The sequence below is a fragment of the Aplysia californica genome, unplaced genomic scaffold, assembly GCF_000002075.1.
Source record: "Aplysia californica isolate F4 #8 unplaced genomic scaffold, AplCal3.0 scaffold00072, whole genome shotgun sequence".
Classification (NCBI taxonomy): domain Eukaryota; kingdom Metazoa; phylum Mollusca; class Gastropoda; order Aplysiida; family Aplysiidae; genus Aplysia; species Aplysia californica.
Genome location: NW_004797342.1, coordinates 1,561,199 through 1,570,322, shown reverse-complemented (window position 1 = coordinate 1,570,322; position 9,124 = coordinate 1,561,199). Strand labels below are relative to the sequence as shown.

At 40.3% G+C, this 9,124-nt stretch overlaps 1 protein-coding gene across 1 annotated transcript in view; it reads right to left on the bottom strand.

Moving 5' to 3' along the window:
• LOC101851395 (PAX-interacting protein 1) overlaps nucleotides 1-9,124 on the bottom strand; it is a 75,965-nt gene that overhangs the window by 4,900 nt on the left and 61,941 nt on the right. The gene's annotated exons all lie outside the window — the stretch shown is intronic.

The following is a 9,124-nucleotide window of genomic DNA, read 5'->3' as shown; positions in this document are numbered from 1 at the left end:
GTGCTAGTTGAAATTAAATGCTGTTTGAAGTGAACAGTAAACATGTTCTTCATTATTATGTGTACGAGATAGATATGTAGTAAGTTAGTTAAATAGATAGTGAGATAGATAAGTAGATGGCTAGATAGATAGATAGATAGATAGATAGATAGATAGATAGATAGATAGATAGATAGATAGATAGATAGATAGATAGATAAATAGATAGATCGGTCCTTCCGAAGATGGACGTTAAATTCGGAGGTACCGCTTCCTAAATAATCTTACAGTGTTGCAAATATCATTAAACCTATAGTTTTCCCCGGTCTTCACCCATCACTGGTCACTCGCCTTGTCTTTACCGGTTCTTTACCACGGGCTTATTTTTTCACTAGCGTTGGCGTTAGAATGCAGGGGCTATCAATCAGCAATAGATATATTTTTTTGTATTTCCAGCGCTTATGTGACGGACGAAATGTCACAAAATCAGACATGAACGCTATTTTTCTCTATATTTCTACCCGAGAAAGGACACAGTCGTTCGTTGCTATCTATCGACTAACAGTCTTGTTCAGTCAAAACTTTCATGAGTTTCTAAAATCGTCAACGCTGAAATGTGACACGCGGCTACATCAAATTAAAATTAAATTTATGAAAGATTAACACAGGACAGCTTTTTCGGGTCACGCCTGATTTTCAGAAAAACAGTGAATTTGGCTCAAACGAATCGCAAGACAGCAAACTAAAAGCAAAATCTCTCTACAGAAAGAAGTATGAGATTTCATTCAATTTGATGTTTTGACTCCAGTTTTAGTTGTGAAAGTCAAAGCCTGGACAAACTCGATGTAGGCCATTTGGAAGGTCAGTTTGAACGGTGACAACTCTGTCCTCATCATAACTCTGGCCTCAAGGGGGGGGGTGGGCGTGGGGGAAGGGAGTGGGCGTGGAACAGAGTAATTTCCTCGAAGTTAAACAACAAGGTGCGTGTTCGCTGACAGAGAATCCAGGTTCTCAGCTAGACAAACGCTATTGGTGTCATAGTTAGTATTTGCTTTAACAGCAAAATGCACGGGTTCAATTACCGTGGGTCATAGATATTCTATCGAGCATCACCGTTTTCCCCTAGCTCAATGATGCTGCCGCCTCTGCCTTCCTTCTAATTGATCCAAACTCTGTCGCGGGGGTGAAAACATTTGTAATTAGTCAATCAATTACAATCTGTGTCAACAGAAGCTTCAGTGTAGGTGGAGATGTTTGATCTTAACAAAGGTGTGTTGTTTTTCTTCTTCACAGCCGTGTTCTAAACCAAAAATGGTCAAACTACGACCTGCAGGCCAGATGAGGCCACAAGCAGTTTCATTCTGGCTCTCGGGTGGCCCAAGGTGATTTGATGACTTAAAGATTAAAAAAATAGATGCATAACAAAAAGAACAAACAAAAAATGTAGCAACCTCAAACAATCCGGTCCTTCTTGAAAATGAGAATGAATAGATATAGTTATCCCCCCTGTTAGAAGTCTAATATTTTATGTCATGAAATACCTTTAAGTGAAGTAAATTTAGTGTGAGTGTGCGTTGAAATATATATTATGTTAGGCGTGTTATGTCGATATGGGCGGTCTGTGGATCGCGCAAAGCATTTTGTGGATCCATAGAATGCTCAACGAATCTTAGATCTTACCCGAGGGTCGAGTCTTTCGTTTTTCTGCAATGAAATAAGCTGATAACATCAGATGAGCGTCCATATCCATATTGTTGACATTGCCTAAGCGGAAATTAACGTTATTCGTTTGAATAAAAAACGCGTTTTGTGGATCTATAGAATGCGCAACAATCGATGGATTGTTGCACAATCACATTCCAGGGATCCACAAAATGCGTTACCGATTGCGCAAATCGACAGAAAACTCCTAACATATTAAATACATATGGAGGCTAACTTCCAGTTAACCGCATTCCTTAAAAGAAAAAGAATGTACAAACACTCTGAAAATGCCTCTAAAGTTCTTCAACATGAATCCTTCGACATGAGAGAGCCATGCTCCTAACAGACCCATCTGGAAAGCAGCAGTCACAGTGGGCAGCAAATTATATGAGGCTTCACGAATAAGAATTGTTGAATCCAAAATAGAAGCCTGAAAGCTGCATACATTCACACGTGGAAGTGGAGCCTTTGTTCACAATGTGGCAAACTTTCTCTCCAGAACTGGTCTCTCTGCCACAATTGGTCTCATCGACCACAGCAGAAGCCACAAGTCATCGTAACCTTTAATTCTTCCAATTCTTCTATTTCATTGGAGAAACAATATTCTCCTCTGCGGATGTATTGGGCATCGTCAGACATTGGCGGACGAACTGCTATTACTATTATTATTATCATTATCATTATTATTATTATTATTATTACTACTACTGCTACTACCACTACTACTACTACTACTACTACTACTACTACTACTACTACTACTGCTACTACTACTACTGCTACTACTACTACTACTACTATTACTACTACTATTACTACTACTACTACTACTACTACTACTACTACTACTACTACTACTACTACTACTACTACTACCACTACCACTACCACTACCACTACCACAACCACTACACAGACCTGCAATTTGGAATAATTGGAAAAAATGCACGCCAGTTTCAGTAGATAAACTCTTACTCATAAAGAACTGAAAGGGATGTTTCCAAGAGAAGAGGAAATCACTGGGGAATCTAATACCCAGCCACAACAACCTCATATTTCGCTCGAGTCGATAGTACCTCTGACTTGGGATCTCGAGACGGTGTTCCAGCAACGTGGCAGGCACTGCGTGAGGCTGAATCGCGCTTTTTATTGCATCTTTAAGGATAGCGCCGACTTCAAGTAGAAGCAAAGCATCATGTATTGACCTTTGACCCACAGTCTGACATCTCTCAGGCTTCGGCTGAGTGTCACTTTTTCTTTGTCCGCCAGCTGATAATTTCGGAGAACATTCAGGGTACGCACAGCTAAGTATTTTTACATTAACACATAGATCTAGATCTGCACCACACGCCAAACAATTCACTTAATTACATGTATGGCTAAGAGTAAACACAGTCTACAAGTACAATGTATCAGCGTAGACTCACGAGCGGAAGACAATATTCTCAGAAGGGCACAACTAATCTATGAAGTATACCTGCACCTTAGTAAAGGGAGCAAGGATGTGTCTGCATTTCTTTTGTTTTTTTAAATCTTTTCTTTTTAAGGGGCGGTTCCGGGGGAGTTGATTATCATCTCAAGTAAACTTATCTATTTGCAGAAGACCTGGCAAATTATATCAGGTTTCACCACCCGAGTGAATTTGGGGAGACTGCACTAAAGCGCAAGTAATAAACAACATGTACTACGAAAGCGACTCCAATCAAGTTACCAGGCTTCTGTGGTCTGAACGTTTTCATGCATTTTAAGCTGCGGGTCACCATAAAGTTTAAAGACAAGAACTTTGAGGGAAATTTGTTGTGCAGTTAATTGCCCCTCCCCAGCTCTCTCTCTCTCTCTCTGTCTCTCTCTCTCTCTCTCTCTCTCTCTCTCTCTCTCTCTCTCCTCTCTCTCTCTCTCTCTCTCTTTCTCTCTCTCTCCTTCTCTCTTTCTCTTTCTCTATCTTTATCCCTCTTTTTATCTATCAATCTATCTATCTATCTTTCTTCTTCTTCTTTTTCTTCTTCTTCTTCTTCTTCTTCTTCTTCTTCTTCTTCTTCTTCTTCTTCTTCGTCCCCCCTCTCCACCTTCTTTTTCCTCTTCTGCTCTTCCTCATCCCTCTTCTCCTCCCACTCCCCCTCCTCCTTCTCCTCCTCCCTGTGAATCTATTGGGCTGGTCATACTAGTAGAAAATATCTATTGTCATCATTGGGGTACCACATGAGGAAGGCAGAGGGCTCCAATGTTTAAATCTGGTATACTGTGGTGGCGCATTCTTCAAAGGACTGTCCACACGTACCAATATTCTCATTATTCTGTCTTTGGAGGGAAGATACTATTATACATTTTACGGTTCGGTTAAGAGTAAAGTACAACCGCGCCCTCGCCATGCCTTATATTAGTGTATCACAACAATAATCGTCTGTTGTTTCAGACATAACTGCAAACCCACTGGGACCGCAATGGAAACCCTGGGCGGTGTGTCCTAAATCAAGCTGTCCAAATCGGGAGTTATACTTTAAATTCACTATTGCATGTACTTCACAGTTTAAAGCTATGTATTAAGTATTCGCATTATGTTCCCAGATACCATGTTACACATGGCGAAGAAAATGCGTAGCAGATCATTTGAATGTAATTGAATCCTTATTTTGTTATAAATAGCTACTGATATTCCATAACATTCTTTCACAAGGGTGGCAAAACAGCTTGGCATTTTGTTTTTGTAACTTTTGTCTTTCTGAATTTTGTTCTCAGTCCCAAAACCGTTTAGGAAAGTAAGATTGTCGTAATCCTGTCTGATAATCACGAACACAAAAACACGAAAATCCTCTCTCCGGGGAATATGGGTTCTGACGTTGTGAGAATGACAGGTTCCTGACATTTCGAGAATCAAGAAGCACGCCCCCCGGCCCACACATATATTTTATGGAGGTGTTTGATGTTCTACAAGTAAGTAGCTTGGCGCTACAATAAGTGATTAATCGTTTCCCACTGCGACGTGTAACAGCTTGGGCATTTTAGAGACGCGAGTAACTAGCTTGCCGTAAGAATGGCTACCAACAAATCTGAATGCCTTTAAAATGGAACAATTCAGAAGGAGAATATCGTTGTTTAATAGAAGCGTTTTATTCTAACGCCGCTAGCATGAACCGGTAATGATGCTTTCATGAGTCTTATTATCAACCTCTACCAATCAAATTCGTCTACTGAGCTTGTCCTAAAGTAGCGATAATAAAACCTGTCTAGAATTTGGAGACTTTTCACACCTGGTTCTTCTCAGGCGAAAAGATGATTATTTTCCAAAGTAAACTTTGAAGTGACCAAAAGAACATTGGGCATTTAATTAGAGTTTCTTGTCCTTATTATGACATAAGAGTATAGAATGTAAACCACGACGTTTTTTAAGCAAAATATCCTTGTAAAGCCATGTTCTTGCTTGTATCAAACAGTGAGTACCGGTAGCCTACTCCCAAAATTGTAAATTTCAAACCATGATGACATTGAAATCTTGTCTATTTGACAGAAACATTTGTTAGTGCCCCCCCCCCCACCCCTCCGCTAATTTAGATTACACGTATTTGGGAGGATGGCTGTATCGACCCAATCCAATTTGAGCGGGAGACATCTTCCAAGACAGACGGAGATATTCTCTATAATGACTTCCCCTCATGGGAAAAGTACTCATGACGTCTACCAGGAAAGGCAAAGAGCCTTGAAACCAATATACCAGGGGCGATAGTCGGCGCAGCTGTTTCCTCCTCTCCTACTGACCTTTAGCTCAAGAGTATTCACAAAATCATCATTGGACAATGAAATACGAATACCTTTTAATCCTGTGTTGAACTCATGTTCAGTTGGCTACATGGACTATTTTTTAAAAAGAAAGTGACCGATTACTGTTGTTTTTTCTTCTTATAGCCAGAAAAACTTCTGTCTCGCCAAATTAAATCGTTAAATACAACATGGGCACTCTATAATCTTCTGCCTTTACTTTTAAGAAGCAATGGGTACATTAGCCCCCATTACTTAATAACTACATGTATTTAACCCCCCCCCCCCCCAACCCACCCCCACCAAAAACAACAACAAAAAACAAACAAACAAACAAACAAACAAACAAACAACACCCCCCAAAAAAAACCAGCAACCAAAAAACCAAAAACAACAAAAACATAAAAAAAACCCAGAATAGAATTGTTCTCGAAGTATCTTCATCAGAACTAAGAAATTTAATGATCTCTGAATTATACATATTAATTATGTTCAAAGGAGAATCGTTTTATCAAAAGGTACTTAAAGCAAGGCAACGATTTTTTCGAAACTGAAAACCTAAACTCTTGATGAGAAAGCTATTGCCTGTCTCAACAGTGTACTTACAACACATTCCAGGAATAAACAAAACTATTTTTGTCTTAGATTTTTTATTTACGCACTGTATTTTGTTTTCCCTTGAAAGAATCATCAAAAAACATTCTTTATAATTTTCACATTTGTAAACGTCATAAAAATTTAGTTACTTATCGTTATGGAATGAGTACTATTGAGTACGCTTATTCAACGTTTGCTCGCTGGTGTCTGAAATCAATTCGGTCAAGTTCCTTTGTTTCTCTCCTGAAGAGGGTTTAAGAGAAAATTCTATAATATATTAAATTATTATACTTGATGTCTGACAGAGAGACAGAGAGAAAGAAAGAGAGAGAGAGAGAGAGAGAGAGAGAGAGAGAGAGAGAGAGAGAGAGAGAGAGAAGGGGGAGGGGGAGAAAAAGAGAGAGAAAAGAAAGGAAAAAGAGAGGGGGATGAGGTAGGGGGAGGGGTATAAATGTAATACGGATCCTGGTTTTCTCTCGCCCTGACACCCCTCTCCCCCCACTCCTTTCCATCCTCAAAATAAATTCAGAAATAAAGGGAGAAAGCACGTGGCCAGCTGAGGAGGGAGTGGATTTATTGTGAATGTCACTCAGGATCAAAATCGGTTGTTACCTGACTACCGATATGGATGACAGTTACCCTATTTCCTAAGTCTTTGCATACAGTGTTTGAGGTGGAAAATAGATAATGTTAGAATAAAAGTAAAATATATAACCCCCCCCCCCCAAACCCCATGTTTTTGTGCCTGTCGAAGATCACAGCCAGCTGCTTCCTGTTCCTGTGAGACATAGCAGCAACCCCACTGTGACCCCCAACTGTGACCCTGGATCTGCGTGCTAGGTCAAGTCAGTTCCAGGATAGAAGGCCGGGGGGGGGGGGGGGTGTCCTCGTTTACTTTTACCAAGTTGTTTGTTGTTTGTTTATCCGTCCTCTTGTACCTCTAGGGCGTCGAGGGGAGAAAGAGCTTCCTGTCTCTAGCAAGTTTGATGGCCTGGCGGGGTGGGATATTGTATGTTCTCAGGGTATTCTTCACACCCTGGATCCAAGTCTTTCTTGGTCTTCCTCTTGTCTAGTACCCTGATACTTTCCTGTAGTAGGCTTTACTGGCAAGCTGGTTAGGTGCCATACGTGTGAGATGTCCAAACCACCAAATTGTTAGCCTTTGAATGTAGTGAATGACAGATGTTGTTCCCACCATTTCTCTGATTTTGTTGTTTCTGACCATGCCCCGTCTGGTTTTGTTGACAGCTCTCCTTAGACATCTTTTCTCGCAAGTGGTTATCTTACGTTCCAGACTTTTGGTCAGGGTCCATGTCTGGCACTGGTAGGAGAAAGTGAGGATGAAGACAGAGTTAATAAGCTTGCCTTTGGTCTCAGTAGGGATGTTAGGATGTTTGAGGAGTGAGGCAAGCTGGTAGCTGATGCTGTTAGCCTTTGTACTCTCGTCCCAATATCTCTTTTGAGGCGTCTGTCTCCCGAAAAGATGCTTCCAAGATACTTGAACTCGCTGACTTGTTTCAGCGATTTCCGTCGATCTGATGTTAAGGTTGCCAGGTGTTCTGCTGATTTTCATCGTCTCCGTTTTGCTTTTACTGATCTTCGTGTTGAGCTTTTCACATTGCGTATTCAGCCTGTCTGTGTGCTCTTAAAGTTGCTCTTCTTTCTCAAATGCCAACTTTTACCAAGTGTAAAATAATCGATATGATTTCTGTGGCCCTACAGGGGAGCTAAATATCCGCCTTTATGTGGACTGTCACTAGCGTAATACCAAAGAGTCTTTGTCGAAGGAAGTCACTAACCTCCCGGCAAACTTGAATCTATACCTTTTAGGTGAACCTACTGTAGATGATGGTTTTGACAAGAAAAAAAAAAGAAGAAGCAGTTTTGTAGTAAACACCACCTGAAAGGTGACACCCTCATTAGGCCACAAGCAAGGGGGGTCCTTTTTATGTGAAGAGTCTATGAAACTGGATCCCCCCCCCCCCCTTTTAAGGGCATCATTGACGCGAGCACTATTCCTCATTGTTCACTGGTCTTCAGTTACGGTCATCCACAGACACTATAAAGTTCATAGCCCCTAGATGAAATGAAGATCTTTTATTGAAAAGTTTCTCTTTTTTTTTGCCCAAAATTTTGAAACTTTTTGCCCCAGGTACTCAGAGAAAATAACAAATCCAAATACGTTTAAGAGATTGCTCAAGACTCATTTGTTTAATTCTTAGTTGTAGTGTATTATTATACCATATGCCTCAACGTTGAATGGTCCACATGAATTCCCCGGAACGAAAGGTTTTTACTGCTAAAATGACAGTGGCAAAAAAATTAACGCATTTAATAAACACATATTAATGTGCAAGTTCCAAAAACACAACAGGTATACTTCTTAACAACCCAAACAAGCCTGAATAAAAATCAATACATACTAATCGGAAGACTATGGAAACTTAAGAAGCAAAAAAAGAGATAAGGAGGTAAGTTTTTAATTTTAGCATGAGTTTTACCGGAACACAAGTAGGCACCAATAGTGCCAAAGAATAGCGTTGTGGTGTAAAGAGTAACGTACAAAGAAAGAAGGCGGAATGATAAGGACGGCAGGGTATCATGGAAGATGAGGCAAAGTACACCAGAATACCCGCCAAACACCCTCCAAAAAAGGTTGAGAAATACAGGCAAGAGACTGAGAGAAAAAGGGGGAGAGACAGAAGTAGAGAGGGCAAGGGAGAGAGATAGAGAGAGAGAGAGAGAGAGAGAGAGAAATCCACAACAATAATAATGATAACTATTTATTTCAAGGGGCACCACTCAATTTTTTCCAATTTATTTCCTGGTTAGCTCTCTTGTTTGGTCTGTGTCGTTTCTGGTCGATAGAGAGTAGTTGGTTTATCTATGGGCACAGAATTCTACACTTAGTGTACACTAAGTGTAGAATTCTGTGTCTATGGGTCGAACAACTGTAAACTCCTTGGGGTCGAAGTAACAAGACTATCAACAAGTTGGAGAGGACACTCGGAAGAAAAAACAGCAGGCTTTTTGTAATTGTTTTTTTGTTGCTCTAAAAAAATAATCGTGTATTTATATTGGAAATGGTTGG